General features: G+C 39.4%; 2 pseudogenes; both read right to left on the reverse strand.

Annotated features, from left to right (window-relative positions):
• Positions 1–8,250: 8,250 nt before the first annotated feature.
• On the reverse strand, positions 8,251–11,068 carry LOC113886029 (annotated as a pseudogene).
• Positions 11,069–13,593: 2,525 nt separating this feature from the next.
• On the reverse strand, positions 13,594–14,535 carry LOC113886413 (annotated as a pseudogene).
• Positions 14,536–15,030: the final 495 nt, after the last annotated feature.

Genomic DNA, 15,030 nt, shown 5'->3' on the forward strand with positions numbered 1-15,030 from the left:
TGACCTGATATTAATAAATCCACTCCTTATTTTTTAATAGTAATGTTTCCATGGCATATAATTTTTATCTTTCTACTCTCATGTGCTTATGTCACTCTGTTTGAAAAGATTTCTTGCAGACAGAGTTGCTCTTTTAGTGATTCAGTAGATGATTCATGAATTAGACCATTTGTAATTAAATTGATTATTGGCATGTAAAAGACTAAGTCTGCCACTTTATTATGTTTTATTTTTTCCTATTTCCTCTGATTCCCTTTCTTGACCTCCTATGGTTTACTTGATATTTTTTGGAATTTCATTTTAGTTTATTTATAGTGAATGACGTGAGAATGGATGTGAGAGCTGGACTCTAAAGAAAGTTGAGCACCAAAGACTTGATGCTTTTGAACTGTGGTGTTGGAGAAGACTCTTGAAAGTCCCTTGGACTGCAAGGAGATCCAACCAGTCCATCTTAAAGGAGATCAGTCCTGAATATTCATTGGAAGGACTGATGCTGAAGCTGAAACCCCAATACTTTGGCCACCTGATGTGAAGAACTGACTCATTGGAAAAGACCCTGATGCTGGGAAAGATTGAAGGTGAGTGGTGAAGTGGAATACAGAGGATGAGATGGTTGGATGCCATGACTGACTCTATGGACATGAGTTGAATAAGCTCCAGGAGTTGATGATAGACAGGAAAGCCTGGCCTGCTGCAGTCCATGGGGTCGTAAATAGTCCACCATGTCTGAGCGACTGAACTGAACTGAGGTGCATAGGTCTATTTCTGGGCTTTCTATCTTGTTCCATTGGTCTATAGTTCTTTTTTTTTGTGCAAGTACGATACTGTCTTAAAGACTGAAGCTTTGAAGTACAATCTGAAGTCAGAAAGGTTTATTCCTCCAGCTCCGTTCTTCTTTCTCAAGACCGCATTGGCTATTTGGGGTCTTTTATGTTTCCATATAAATTGTGAAAGTTGTCTTTGGTAATTTGATAGGGATCACATTGAATCTGTAGATTGTGTTTGGTAGTAGAGTCATTTTCACAATATTAATGCTTCCTACCCAGGAACATGGAATATCTCTCCATTTGTTTATGTCATCTCTGATTTCTTGCATTAGTATCTTATAATTTTCTGTGTACAGTTCTTTTATCCCCTTAGGTAAGTTTATTCTTAGATACTTAATTCTTTTTGTTGCAATGGTGAATGGGATTGATTCCTTAATTTCACTTTCAGATTTTCATTCTTACTATATAGAAATGCAAGTGATTTCTGTGTGTTGATTTTTGTATCCTGTAACTTTGCTAAATTCACTGATTAGCTCTAATATTTTTCTGATACTATCTTTCAGGTTTTCTCTGTACAATATCATGTCAACTGCAAACAGTGAGGATCTTATTTCTTCTTTTCCAATCTGGATTCTTTTTTTTTTCTTTTTCTTCTCTGATTCCTGTAGCTAGGACTTCCAGAACTATGCTGAATAATGGGGGGGTGGGGGGGGGGAGTGGACACCATTGCCTTGTTCCTGATCTTAGTGGGAATGCTTTCTGTTTTTCGCCATTCAGAATAATATTTACTGTAGGCCAATCAGATATGGCCTTTATTATATTGACATAAGTTCCTTCTATGCCTATTTTTTATTATTATTATTTTTACTTTACAATATTGTCTTGGTTTTGCCATACATCAACATGCATCTGCCACGGGTGTACACATGTTCCCCATCCTGAACCCAACCTCCTACCTCCCTCCCCATACCATCTTTTTCAAGAGTTTTAATCATAAATGGGTGCTGAATTTTGTCAAAGCCTTTTTCTTCACCTATTGAGATGATCATATTGTTTTTATCTTTCAATTTGTTAATATGCTTTATCACATTGATTGACTTTCCTTTATTGGGGAATCCTTGCATCTTTGGAATAAACCCAACTTGATCATGGTGTATGAGCCTTGTGATGTGTTGCTGAATTCTGTTTGCTAAAATTTTGTTGAGATTTTTGCATCTATTATCATCAGTTATATTTGCCTATAGTTTTCTTTTGTTGTGTTGTCTTTGCCTGGTTTTGGTATCATGGTAATGGTGGCCTCATAGAATGAGTTTGGAAGTGTTCCTTCCTCTGCAATTTTTTGGAAGAGTTTTAGAAGGATACGCATTAGCTCTTCTCTAAATGTTCGATAGAATTCTCCTGTGAAGCCATCTGATTCTGGGCTTTTGATTTTTGGCAGATTTTTGAACAGAGCTTCAATTTCAGTGCTTATAATTGGATTGTTCATGATTTCCATTTCTTCCTGGTTCAGTTTTGGAAGATTGGACTTTTCTAAGAATTTGTCTATTTCTTCCAGTTTATCCAGTTTATTGCCATATAGTCATTCATAATAGTCTCTTATAACCCTTTGTATTTCTCTACTGTCTATTGTAACACCTCCTTTTTCATTTATAATTTTGTTGATCTGATTCTTCTATGTTTTTTTCTTGATGAGACTGGCTAAAGGTTTGTCAACTTTATTTATCTTCTCAAAGAACTAGCTTTTATTTTTATTAATCTTTACTACTGTTGATTTCATTTCTTTTTCATTTATTTCTGCTCATATCTTTATAATTTCTTTTCTTCTACAAATTTTGGGGGTTTTTTGTTCTTCTTTTCTTTGGGGTCTTTTTGTTCTTGTTTTAGATGTAAATTTAGGTTATCTAGTCAATGTTTTCTTGTTTCTTGAGGTAGGATTGTATGGCTATAAACTTCTCTCTTAGAACTGATTTTGCTGCTTCCCATAGGTTTTGAGTTGTCATGTCACTGTCATTTGTTCCTAGAAATTTCCCTTTTGATTCCTTCAGTAACCTGTTGGTTATTTAGGAACATGTTGCTTAATCACCATGTGTTTGTGTTTTTTTACAGTTTTCTTCTTGTAGTTGATATCTAGTCTCATGAGTTGTGGTATGAGAAGATGCTTGATACTATTTCAATTTTCTTAAATTTATTGAGGTTTGATTTCTGACCCAAGATGTGGTCTATCCTGGAGAATGTTTCATGTGCACTTTAGAAGAAGGTGTATTCTTCTACATTTGGATGAAATGTCCTAAAGATACCAATGAGATCCACCTCATTTAATGTATCATTTAAGACTTATGTTTCCTTATTAATTTTCTGTTTTGATGATTGGTCCATTGGTGTGAGTGGGGTGTCAAGGGCTCCAAACATTTTTCTATCACTGCCAATTTCTCCCCTTATATCTGTTAGTGTTTGTCCTATGTATTGAGGTTCTCCTGTGTTTAGTGCATAGATATTTACAGTTGCTATGTCTTCCTCTTTGATTTATCCCTTGATCATTATGCAGTGTCCTTCCTTATCTCTTGCAATCTTCTTTATTTTAAAGTCTATTTTGTCTGATATGAGGATTGCTACTCCAGCTTTCCTTTACTTCCCATTTGCATGGAATGTGTTTTCACATTCTCTCACTTTCAGTTTATATGTGTCTTTAGGTCTGAAGTGGGTCTCTTGTCGACAGCATAAATATGGTTCTTGTTTTTGTATCCATACAGCCAGTCTGTGTCTTGTGGTTGGAGCATTTAATCCAATTACCTTTAAAATAATTATTGATATATTATTGACTATGCCAAAGCCTTTAACTGTGTGGATCACAAGAAACTGTGGAAAATTCTGAAAGAGATGGGAATACCAGACCACCTGACCTGCCTCTTGAGACACCTATATGCAGGTCAGGAAGCAACAGTTAGAACTGGACATGGAACAACAGACTGTTTCCAAATAGGAAAAGTACATCAAGGCTGCATATTGTCACCCTGCTTATTGAACTTATATGCAGAGTACATCATGAGAAACACTGGGCTGGATGAAGCACAAGCTGGAATCAAGATTGCCGGGAGAAATATCAATAACCTCAGATATGCAGCTGACAACACCCTTCTGGCAGAAAGTGAAGAGGAACTAAAAAGTCTCTTGATGAAAGTGAAAGAGGAGAGTGAAAAAGTTGGCTTAAAGTTCAACATTAAGAAAACGAAGATCATGGCATCCGGTCCCACCACTTCATGGGAAATAGATGGGGAAACAGTGGAAACAGTGTCAGACTTTATTTTTCTGGGCTCCAAAATCACTACAGATGGTGACTGCAGCCATGAAATTAAAAGACACTTACTCCTTGGAAGGAGGATTATGACCAACCTAGATAGCATATTCAAAAGCAGAGACATTAATTTGCCAACAAAGGTCCATCTAGTCAAGGCTATGGTTTTTCCAGTGGTCATGTATGGATGTGAGAGTTGGACTGTGAAGAAAGCTGAGTGCTGAAGAATTGATGCTTTTGAACTGTGGTGTTGGAGAAGACTCTTGAGAGTCCCTTGGACTGCAAGGAGAGCCAACCAGTCCATTCTAAAGGAGATCAGTCCTGGGTGTTCATTTGAAGGACTGATGCTGAAGCTGAAGCTCCAATACTTTGGCCACCTCATGAGAAGAGTTGACTCATTGGAAAAGACTCTAATGCTGGGAGGGATTAGGGGCGGGAGGAGAAGGGGACGACAGAGGATGAGATGGCTGTATGGCATCACTGACTCGATGGACATCAGTTTGAGTGAACTCTGGGAGTTAGAGATGGACAGGGAGGTCTGGCGTGCTGCAATTCACGGGGTCGCAAAGAGTCAGACATGACTGAGTGACTGAACTGAACCGACTGATGCTCATATTGCTATTTTCTGAATTGTTTGGGATTGATTTTGTAGATCTTTTCCTCTCTTGTATTCCTTGACTATATAATTCCCTTTAACATTTCTTGTAAAGCTTGTTTAGTAGTACTGAATTCTCTTAAATTTTGTTTGTCTGAAAAACCAATACAATATTGTAAAGTAAAAAAAAAAAAGAAAGAAAGAAAGAAAAAAATGTTGATTTCTCCATCAATTTTGAATGAGATACTTGCTGTGTACAGTAATCTTGGTTGTAGATTTTTCCCTTTCAGTACTTTAAATATATCCTGCCATTCCCTTCTGGCCTGTAAAGTTTTGGCTAAAATACCAGCTGTTAAAAGTATGGGATTTCCTTGTATGTTACTTGTTGCTTTTCCCTGTCTGCTTTTAATATTATTTCTTTGTGTTTAGTCTTTGTTAGTTTGATATGTATGTGTCTTGACATGTTTCTCCTTGGATTTATCATGTATGGGACCCTTTGTGCCTCTTGGACTTGATTGACTGTTGCCTTTTTCATGTTGGGCAAATTTTCAACTATAATCTTTTCAAAAAGTTTTCTCGTACCCTTTCTTTTCCTCTTCTTATTCTGGGACCTTTATAATTCAAATGTTGGTGTGTTTGATATTGTCCCAGAGGTTCTTGAGACTATTCTCAGTTCTTTTCATTCTTTTTACTTTATTCTAATCTTCAGAAATTATTTCCACCATTTAATCTTCCAGCTCACTGATTCGTTCTTCTTCTACAGATATTCTGCTATTGATTCCTTCTAGAGCATTTTTAATCAGTAACTGTGTTGTTTGACTCTGTGTGTTTATTCTTTAGTTGTTCTAGGTCTTTGTTAATTTTTATTGCATTTTCTCCATTTTATTTGCAATTTTTTAAAAATAATCTTTACTATCATTATTCTGAAATTTTTTTCAAGTAGTTGACTATTTCCTCCTCATTTGTTAGGACTTCTGTGTTTCTACTTTGTCCCTTCATTTGTGTAGTATTTCTCTGCCTTTTCATTATTTATATGACATTTTTTTTTGAGGTGTCCTTTTCCCGGGCTTCTAGCTAGAATTCTTTCTTCCTTTTCCTTTCTGCCCTCCTAAGGTTTGTCCAGTGGTTTCTGTAAGCTTGGTGAGATTTGCTTAGTGAGTTTTTGTTTGTTTGTTTTTCCTCTGATGTACAAGTCTGAGTGAGATGTTAATCCTATCTGCTGATGATTGGGCAGTATTTTTCTTTTGTTTCTTGTTTAGATGAGGCATTCTGCTCAGGGTGCTACTGGTGGTTGGGTGATACCATGTCTTGTATTCAAGTGGTTTCCTTTGTGTGAGTTCTCACTATTTCATGCTCCCGAGGGTTAATTCTCTGGTATTCTAGGATGTTGGAACCAAAGCTACCACAAAGGCTCAGGGCTTGGTCTCTGGTCAGGAATGAAGATTCCACAAGGGGTTTGTTGTGGCATTAAGTTAGATTAAAGAAAACTTCATAAATGAGAAACCAAAGATGAACCCAAGTAAAATGGCAGTTACAAAATCAGGCAAATAATACTTAAAATATTGCATGTGCTTACTTAACTTATATGCAGGGTACATCATGAGAATTGCTGGGCTGGAGGATACACAAGCTTGAATCAAGATTGCCAGGAGAAATATCAATAACCTCAGATATGCAGATGGCACCACCCTTATGGCAGAAAGCAAAGAACTAAAGAGCCTCTTAATGAAAGTGAAAGAGGAGAGTGAAAAAGTTGGCTTAAAATTAAACATTCAGAAAACTAAGATCATGGCATCCGGTCCCATCACTTCATGGCAAATAGATGTGAAAAAAGTGGAAACAGAGGCTGACTCTATTTTTCTGGGCTCCAAAATCACTGCAGATGGTGATTTCAGCCATGAAATTAAAGATGCTTACCCCTTGGAAGGAAAGTTATGACCAATCTAGACAGCATATTAAAAAGCAGAGACATTACTTTGTCAACAAAGGTCCATCTAGTCAAGGCTACAGTTTTTCTAGTGGTCGTGTGTAGATGTGAGAGTTGGAGTATAAAAAAAGCTGAGCACCAAAGAATTGATGCTTTTGAACTGTGGTGTTGGAGAAGACTCTTGAGAGTCCCTTGGACTGCAAGGAGATCCAACCAGTCCGTTCTAAAGGAGATCAGTCCTGGGTGTTCTTTGGAAGGACTGATGTTGAAGCTGAAACTCCAATACTTTGGCCACCTCATGTGAAGAGCTGACTCATTGGAAAAGACCCTGATGCTGGGAAAGATTGAGGGCAGGAGGAGAAGGGGACGACAGAGGATAAGATGGTTGGATGGTATCACCAACTCAATGGACATGGGTTTGGGTGGACTCCGAGTGCTGGTGATGGACAGGGAGGCCTGGCCTGCTGCGGTTCATGGGGTCGCAAAGAGTTGGACACGACTGAGTAGTGAACTGAACTGAACTGAACTGATACACATATACATATACACCCATGAGCAAAGTAAAAAGAGTCCAAAAAAAATAAAGTACAGTAGGTTGACCCAGTGAACAAAGGAAACAGAAAATTATATTTACCAGTTAAGAATAAAACTAACTAAAGCATAAACTGGAAGACAAAACTAAAGCAAGTTGCCGAGTTGGAAATAAAACAATGAAAACAAAAGTAACAAATATGTTGAGAGGAAAGGAAAGAAAGAAGAAAGAAAGACCAGATATGCAAAGTTAAATGGAGGTAGATGAAGAAGATCTATATACATTAAATGTTAACTGCTTGGAGAAGGCAATAGCAACCCACTCCAGTACTCTTGCCTGGAAAATCCCATGGATGGAGGAGCCTGGTAGGCTGCAGTCCATGGGGTCGCTAAGAGTCAGACACGACTGAGTAACTGAACTGAACTTAACTGAACACAGGGGGAGAAAATGGGAGGAAAAATTCAAAACAATCTACAGAACAATTCAAAACATAAGACTAATAAATATTTTGTTGAGTAACTGCTGTTAGAGTCCTTTGCCTCGCTGGGAATCACAGTCCACCTTACCTCCCTAGAATGCCCTCTAACATTGTCCTGATCTTTGGACCTTCTTTGAGGGCAGCTCAGCTTCTAAACTGGTCCTAAACCTGTGTGTTCTTGCCTCAAATATCCACAGTTATCAGAACTAGTGCATTTTCTTTTGTGGGAGCTCTCAATGACCTTTTGTATATTCCATAGACACAGAGTTTGCTTAGTTGATCGTGTGGATTTAATCTGCAGCTTGTACAGCTGGCGGGAAGGTTTTGGGTCATCTTTCTTAGCCACACTGCCCCCTGGCTTCCAATTGTGGCTTTATTTCCACCTCTGTAAGTGGGTTGATCTCCCAGATTTGCACCTGAGTCTGCCCTGGAGGATGTGAGCTTGCCCCTGTGAGGGCCTGGTGCAGAGGTAGTGCAGCTGTTTGGGTCACAGGGGTTATGACAACACCAGGTACTCAGGGGAGTCAGTGGCTAGGGCAGCAGGGAATATAGTGCTCTAGAAGGATATGACAATCAATATTGGCCAATGCACTCCAGTATTCTTACCCGGAGAAACTTCCTCCCTGCCAGAGAAGCCTGGCAGGCCACAGTCTACAGGGTCACAAGGAGTCAGACATTACCAAAATGACCCTGCGTGCATAGACACAAGACTTTTTGGCCTGCAGCAGCTCTGCCCCAGTGAGATTTGAACGTGAAGGTGGCACAGCTGCTTGGCTTGCAGGGACCCTGGCAGTGCCAAGTTTGCAGGGACATGCACTGCCTCCACTGCAGGAGTTATGGCCATATCAAAGTCTTTTTTCCAGCCTCTTATAGCTGGCAATCAGAAGGCCTCTTTGGCCAGTCTTTCTCCACAGCTCCGCTTATGCAGGTTCTTAGAGGGCTCCCTTCGGTGGATTCCTTCTCTGCTGTTTGGTGGGTCAGGCACTTAGAGGGTCCCTCCTGACTGGGGTCCTACACTGTAGATCAGCACATCAGGCATTTAAAGGGGCACCCTTGGTGGAGCCCTACTCTCTAGTTTGCCTCATCAGTCACTTAAAGGAGCACCTTGGGTGTGTTCCTGTTCTGTAATTCAGTGCATCAGGAGTTTGATGTGCCAGCCTCGCTATTGTTCAGCTGCCGATGCTGGCCTGTTGGGGGAGAGAGGCTATGGTGATGGCTCTACCCCCTACGTGTTACTCATGTAACTTGCTTCCATGGCTCCCCAGCTCTCCTCCACATGTATTTCCCACCACAGTCTCCTCCCTCACATCCCCTCGATCAGTCTTTCCACAGTAAAGAGCAGCCCTCGCCCTGGGATTGTTCCACAATCCCTAAACTTCACCTCCCAGCCACTGCGCCTTCTAGGCAACCTGCATCTCTGTCTGGGGCATGTATGTATGTATGTGTCCAGCAAGGACTGTCTGATTCTCATTCTATTTAGGCTGCCACAGATCAGCTGTTTCACTCTCAGCCTTAAATGTTTCCCTTCTGACTCAGACAATTGCCCCAAAGTGGGGATCGGACCCCAGCTTCAGTTCCCCCACCCACAAGGGAAGGTCCAGTCTTACTAACACTCCTATTTTTCCCCCTAGTGCCTTCATCCTACCGAGTTTTTTGTGATTCTATATATTCTTTTCCTCTGGTCAGGACCTCCTGTCCACTCTCAGATGGTGTTCTGCATGCATTTCTGTGTCTGAAGGTGTATTCCTCTTGCATCTGTGAAGAGAGATGTGCTCTACATCCACCTACTCCTCCAGCATTTTGTACTTCCATTTGGTCTTTTTATTTGATCAACACAGCTTTGAAATATTTTTATTTTCATTATATCAAATGAAATGAAAGTGAAAATAGCATTGGAGATATCTAACGGAAAGGAATAGAATCTCAAGGAAAGGTAGAAGCTTAATGTGTAGAAGAAAATTACTGGAAAGGCCTTACACTTACACACAATTACCTGGGGGCAATATATAACTTTGAGTAAAATCACAGTTCCTGAAGTCAGACATTCTAGCCTCTGTCTTTATTAGGTTTGGGACTGTGTGAATTTCCTCTATGTAAACTAACTTCAATTTATTCATCTTTCAAATGGAAAAAATACAAAGGCTTACCTAGAAAGAACACCATAAATATAAAAGTTATCTAATATAAAGCACTGGGCACAGTGTTTGATATTTTATACTATCTCAATAATAATATGTTATTATTTTATGATGATCATTATAGTTATTCTTGTTGTCATTTGTATTTCTTTGTACCTCACTGGAGCTTCTTTAATTCTCAAAATCTTTGACTTTACCCTTGATATTTCTCCATAAATAGTTAATATAACACAAACTCAAAGGAATTAGCCTGGAGGCAACTTGGGAAAAGTATTGTATGGGAAAATGATCCTTAATTTCCAAGACTTTGAACAGTAAAACTGAAAGATTATGTATCCCAGCCAACATATATAACGTATATATACGTTATATACGTATATAACACCATGACATTGAGTCTATTCATCTACATTTTCCACTGTCCAGAATTTTCCTCAGGGTCAATTTGACATCCTTATTCCACAAACTGTAGATCACAGGATTCATCATGGGCACAGTGCAGGTATAAAACACAGAGGACACTTTCCCTTGGTCCATGGGGCTCACAGATGATGGCTGCAGGTACATGAATGCTGCAGATCCATAGAAAACAGTAACAGCTGAGACGTGGGAACTGCAAGTGCTGGAAGGCTTTGGACTTGCCCTTTGTGGAGTGTATGTGGAAGATTTTGTGGAGGATGAAGACATAGGAGGTAAGAGTAGGTAAGGCAGGAATCAGGACATTGAAAGAACTTCAGACTAGAGCCAATAATTCATTGAAATAAATGCTAGGACATGATGGCTCCATGAGCAGAAAAATATCACAGAAATAATGGTTAATCACATTGGCCTTGAAAAAATAGAGTCTCAGCATAAGGCAAGTATGGAATATTGATTAAATGATTCACAAGATGTAAACTGCTGCTCTGACCTGGAAGCACCTATAATAAGACATGATGGCATTATAAAGCAAGGGGTTACAGATGGCAACATAGTGGTCATATGTCATTTCAGCAAACATATAACTCTTTGCAATAATAAAAAGAAGAAAGAAGTAGAGCTGAGTCATGCATTCAGGGTAGGAGATGATATTTTTTTCTCTCACAGAGCTCACCAGCATTTGGGGGTAATGACAGTGGACTGACAGAGATCAATAAAGTACAAATTGCTGAGGAAATAGTACACGGGGGTGTGCAGGTGAGAACTGAGCCCAATCAGTGTGACCATGCCCTGGTTCCCCATCACGATGACCATATAGATTCTTAGGAAGAGAAGGAAAAATGGGCAGCTGGAATTGTGGTTGTTCTGTGAGCCCAGTGAGGATGAACTCAGTCAGTGAGGAGTGATTTTCAGAGTCCATTTTCTTCTCAGCAGGTTTTAAGTTTAAAAAACAGAAAATGAGTGTACTTGTGTGTGTGTGTGTGTGTGTGTGTGAGAGAGAGAGAGAGAGAGAAAGATTTATGCACATATGTATGTGTGTGTGTGCTTGTCTATATGAGAGGCAGAGAGTAATTCTGCCGAGATCATTCTTAATATCACATCAGAGGACATATATAATGAAGTGAAATTTCCAGTATATCCTGCTACTGTAGGCAAACAATTATTCTGATTGAACTAGGACAGAAATTATAAACTTCAAGAATGTTATAATTAAGTTACTTCATGAAGGTTAAGAGAAGTAACAATTTATGAATTTTTAAAGCCAGTCCAAAGGAATACTTCTAGTATTATTTCTGAGTACTCATCTTTTCTCCAAGTTTCTATGTTTTTATATTAATATCATGCATGTTGAATGGCATAGAATTTTCCTTTCATTTATAATAAGTAATAGCAGTGCATGCTTTCTATAATTAATGCATAGAGGATTCACAAGTCTGTGAAAAGTAGTTATATTAGTCAGGGCTATCTTTTTTAATAATATCTCAACTGAAAATATCTGAAGACCAGTATCATTTCACCTGAGATCTGATGTTTTCATGTCCCAACTTCCTTCTCCCTGGACTTTGACCACACAGGGCAGAGATGTAACTGCTTGGCACACACTATGTTTGTACCTCAATAGGTTTTCCCACTCCAGGAACCATTCTTTCTTATTCTAATTTGAATAATCTTAGGGGTGAGAGTATAATGGCCAAAATGCAAATCATGTACTCCACCATTGTGAACAGGGCATAAGTGTACTAAGACAGATCTATGCAAAGCATTAAGCATTTGGTAGGCCAACATGGAAAAAGCAAGAGAGTTCCAGAAAAACATCTATTTCTGCTTTATTGACTATGCCAAAGCCTTTGACGGTGTGGATCACAAGAAACTGTGGAAAATTCTTCAAGAGATGGGAATACCAGACCACCTGACCTGCCTTTTGAGATATCTGTATGCAGGTCAGGAAGCAACAGTTAGAGCTGGACATGAAACAACAGATTGGTTCCAAATAGGAAAAGGAGTTCGTCAAGGCTGTATATTATCACCCTGCTTATTTAACTTATATGCAGAGTACATCATGAGAAACTCTGGACTGGAAGAAACACAAGCTGGAATCAGGATTGCTGGGAGAAATATCAATAACCTCAGATATGCAGATGACACCACCCTTATGGCGGAAAGTGAAGAGGAACTCAAAAGCCTCTTGATGAAAGTGAAAAAGGAGAGTGAAAAAGTTGGTATAAAGCTCAACATTCAGAAAACGAAGATCATGGCATCCAGTCCCATCACTTCATGGGAAATAGATGGGGAAACAGTGGAAACAGTGTCAGACTTTATTTTTCTGGGCTCCAAAATCACTGCAGATGGTGACTGCAGCCATGAAATTAAAAGACGCTTACTCCTTGGAAGGAAAGTTATGACCAACCTAGATACCATATTCAAAAACAGTGACATTACTTTGCCAACAAAGGTTCATCCAGTCAAGGCTATGGTTTTTCCTGTGGTCATGTATGGATGTGAGAGTTGGACTATGAAGAAGGCTGAGTGCCAAAGAATTGATGCTTTTGAACTGTGGTGTTGGAGAAGACTCTTGAGAGTCCCTTGGACTGCAAGGAGATCCAGCCAGTCCATTCTGAAGATTAGCCCTGTGATTTCTTTGGAGGGAATGATGCTGAAGCTGAAACTCTGGTACTTTGGCCACCTCATGAGAAGAGTTGACTCATGGCTGCATGGCATCACTGACTCAATGGACGTGAGTCTGAGTGAACTCCGGGAATTGGTGACGGACAGGGAGGCCTGGCATGCTGCGATTCATAGGGTTGCAAAGAGTTGGACACGACTGAGCGACTGAACTGAACTGAATGGATAAAGACTTTATGGGATATATATGATTTCCTATCAGTTCAGTTCATTTCATTCACTCAGTCGTGCCCGACTCTTTGCGACCTCATGAAACTAAATATTTTTTAAAATGAAATAAGAAAATTATTCAGGTCTTTCTAGTGCCAGAAACTATCTTAGGTCCTGCAGATATGGCAATAAAATACATGTCTGGGGGTAACCTTTATGAACATTACAGTTCAGAGCATTGTGCACAATAAGCAGGTAACTACATACCCAAAACAATAAATGGCATTGTAAGAGGCATACTGGTTTGAGCAGTGTTGCAAAGCATGAAGGAGTTCTTAACTCAGATTTTAAGCTCTGGTAAGGATTTTGAAGTAAGAGAACTGAAAGATTGTTGCTGAACCATGAAAGACACCAGGATACTTGGTCTCCAGAGGAGAACTCAATCTGGGGCCAGAGATGAGGCTTGATTGCTCAGAGCTTTTGGGCAATAAAGTTTTATTAAAGTATAAAAGAGAGAAAACTTCTGACACAGACATCAGAAGGGGGATGGGGAGTGCCCCCTTGCTAGTGTTAGCAATGGAGTTATATACCTTTTAATTAGTTATTGTCTGGTCACAAAAATATTCTCTTAAGCATTTTCTTCACGGCAACATTGACATCTTTATTCCTGAGGCTGTAGATCAAGGGATTCAGCATGGGCACAACAATAGTATAAAACACAGAGGAAACTTTCCCTTGGTCTATGGAGCTCACAGATGTTGGCCGCAGGTACATAAATGCTGTAGATCCATACAAAATAGTGACAGCTGAGATGTGGGACCTGCATGTGCTGAAGGCTTTGGACCTGCCCTCCATGGAATGAATATGGAGGATGCTGGAAATGATGAAGATGTAGGAGCTGAGGATGGTCAGGATGGGGGCAAAGATGTTAAGTGCACCAAAGCACAGAACCAGTAATTTGTTGACATAGGTACTAGAGCAGGAGAGCTTTAGGAGGAGCAGAAGATCACAGAAATAATGGTTGATCACATCTGATTTGCAGAAATGAACCCTAAGCATGCAGCCTGTGTGAGAGAATGCACATACCAATCTCATCATATACACTCAAAAATGAGGGAGAAACAGGCCTGATGGGACATGGTAATATTATACAGCAAGGGGCTACAGATGGCAACATAGCGGTCATATGTCATTGCAGCCAACAGGTAACCATCTGCAATAATAAAAAGAAGAAAGAAAAAGAGCTGAGTCATGCATTCAGGGTAGGAGATGATGTTCTTCTCTGTCATAAAATTCCCCAGCATTCTGGGGGTAATGACAGTGGACTGACAGAGGTCAATAAAAGACAAGTTGGTGAGGAAATAGTACATGGGGGTGTGCAGGTGAGAACTGAGCCCAATCAGTGTGATCATGCCCAGATTCCCCACCACTGTGACCACATAGATTACCAGGAAGAGAAGGAAAAGGGGCAGGTGGATTCATGGCTGTTCTGTGAGCCCAGCGAGGATGAGAGTGATTTTCTGCTGCCATTTCCATCTGCATAGTCTCTGGAAGGGAAAGAGAAAAACATGGTCATTGGAGGGAATTCTTTTTTTTTTTTTTCATTTGGAGTAGAGTGTTCCATATAAATGATTCACTATTTAGGCATCCTTTTGACCTATATAATCACTTAACTCTGGGTCTATTTACGGAAGCACAGTACATATAAATCCAATATTTATAAAGCCTCATTTTCAAATATAATAAATATATTTTCTATTAAAATATTTAGCCATGTTTATCATCATTAAAACGTGCATGGCAGCTGTATGCATAACAATTAAAATTGGAAATAATTCAAATTTATGTTCAGCAATGGATGAATAGATGAGTGAGTCATAGTATAATACATAAAATATGCAGATCCATATATGTACATATGTATGTGTACATATAAATATAGATAAACATATACAGATGGCATCTATATATGGGATTTAGAGTGACATTCAGTGACATTAAGTCTCTTAATTCTTCACCTTCAGCCACAAACTGCCTCATCTGTCTACC

This window comes from Bos indicus x Bos taurus, chromosome 29, assembly GCF_003369695.1.
Source record: "Bos indicus x Bos taurus breed Angus x Brahman F1 hybrid chromosome 29, Bos_hybrid_MaternalHap_v2.0, whole genome shotgun sequence".
In the NCBI taxonomy this organism is placed as follows: domain Eukaryota; kingdom Metazoa; phylum Chordata; class Mammalia; order Artiodactyla; family Bovidae; genus Bos; species Bos indicus x Bos taurus.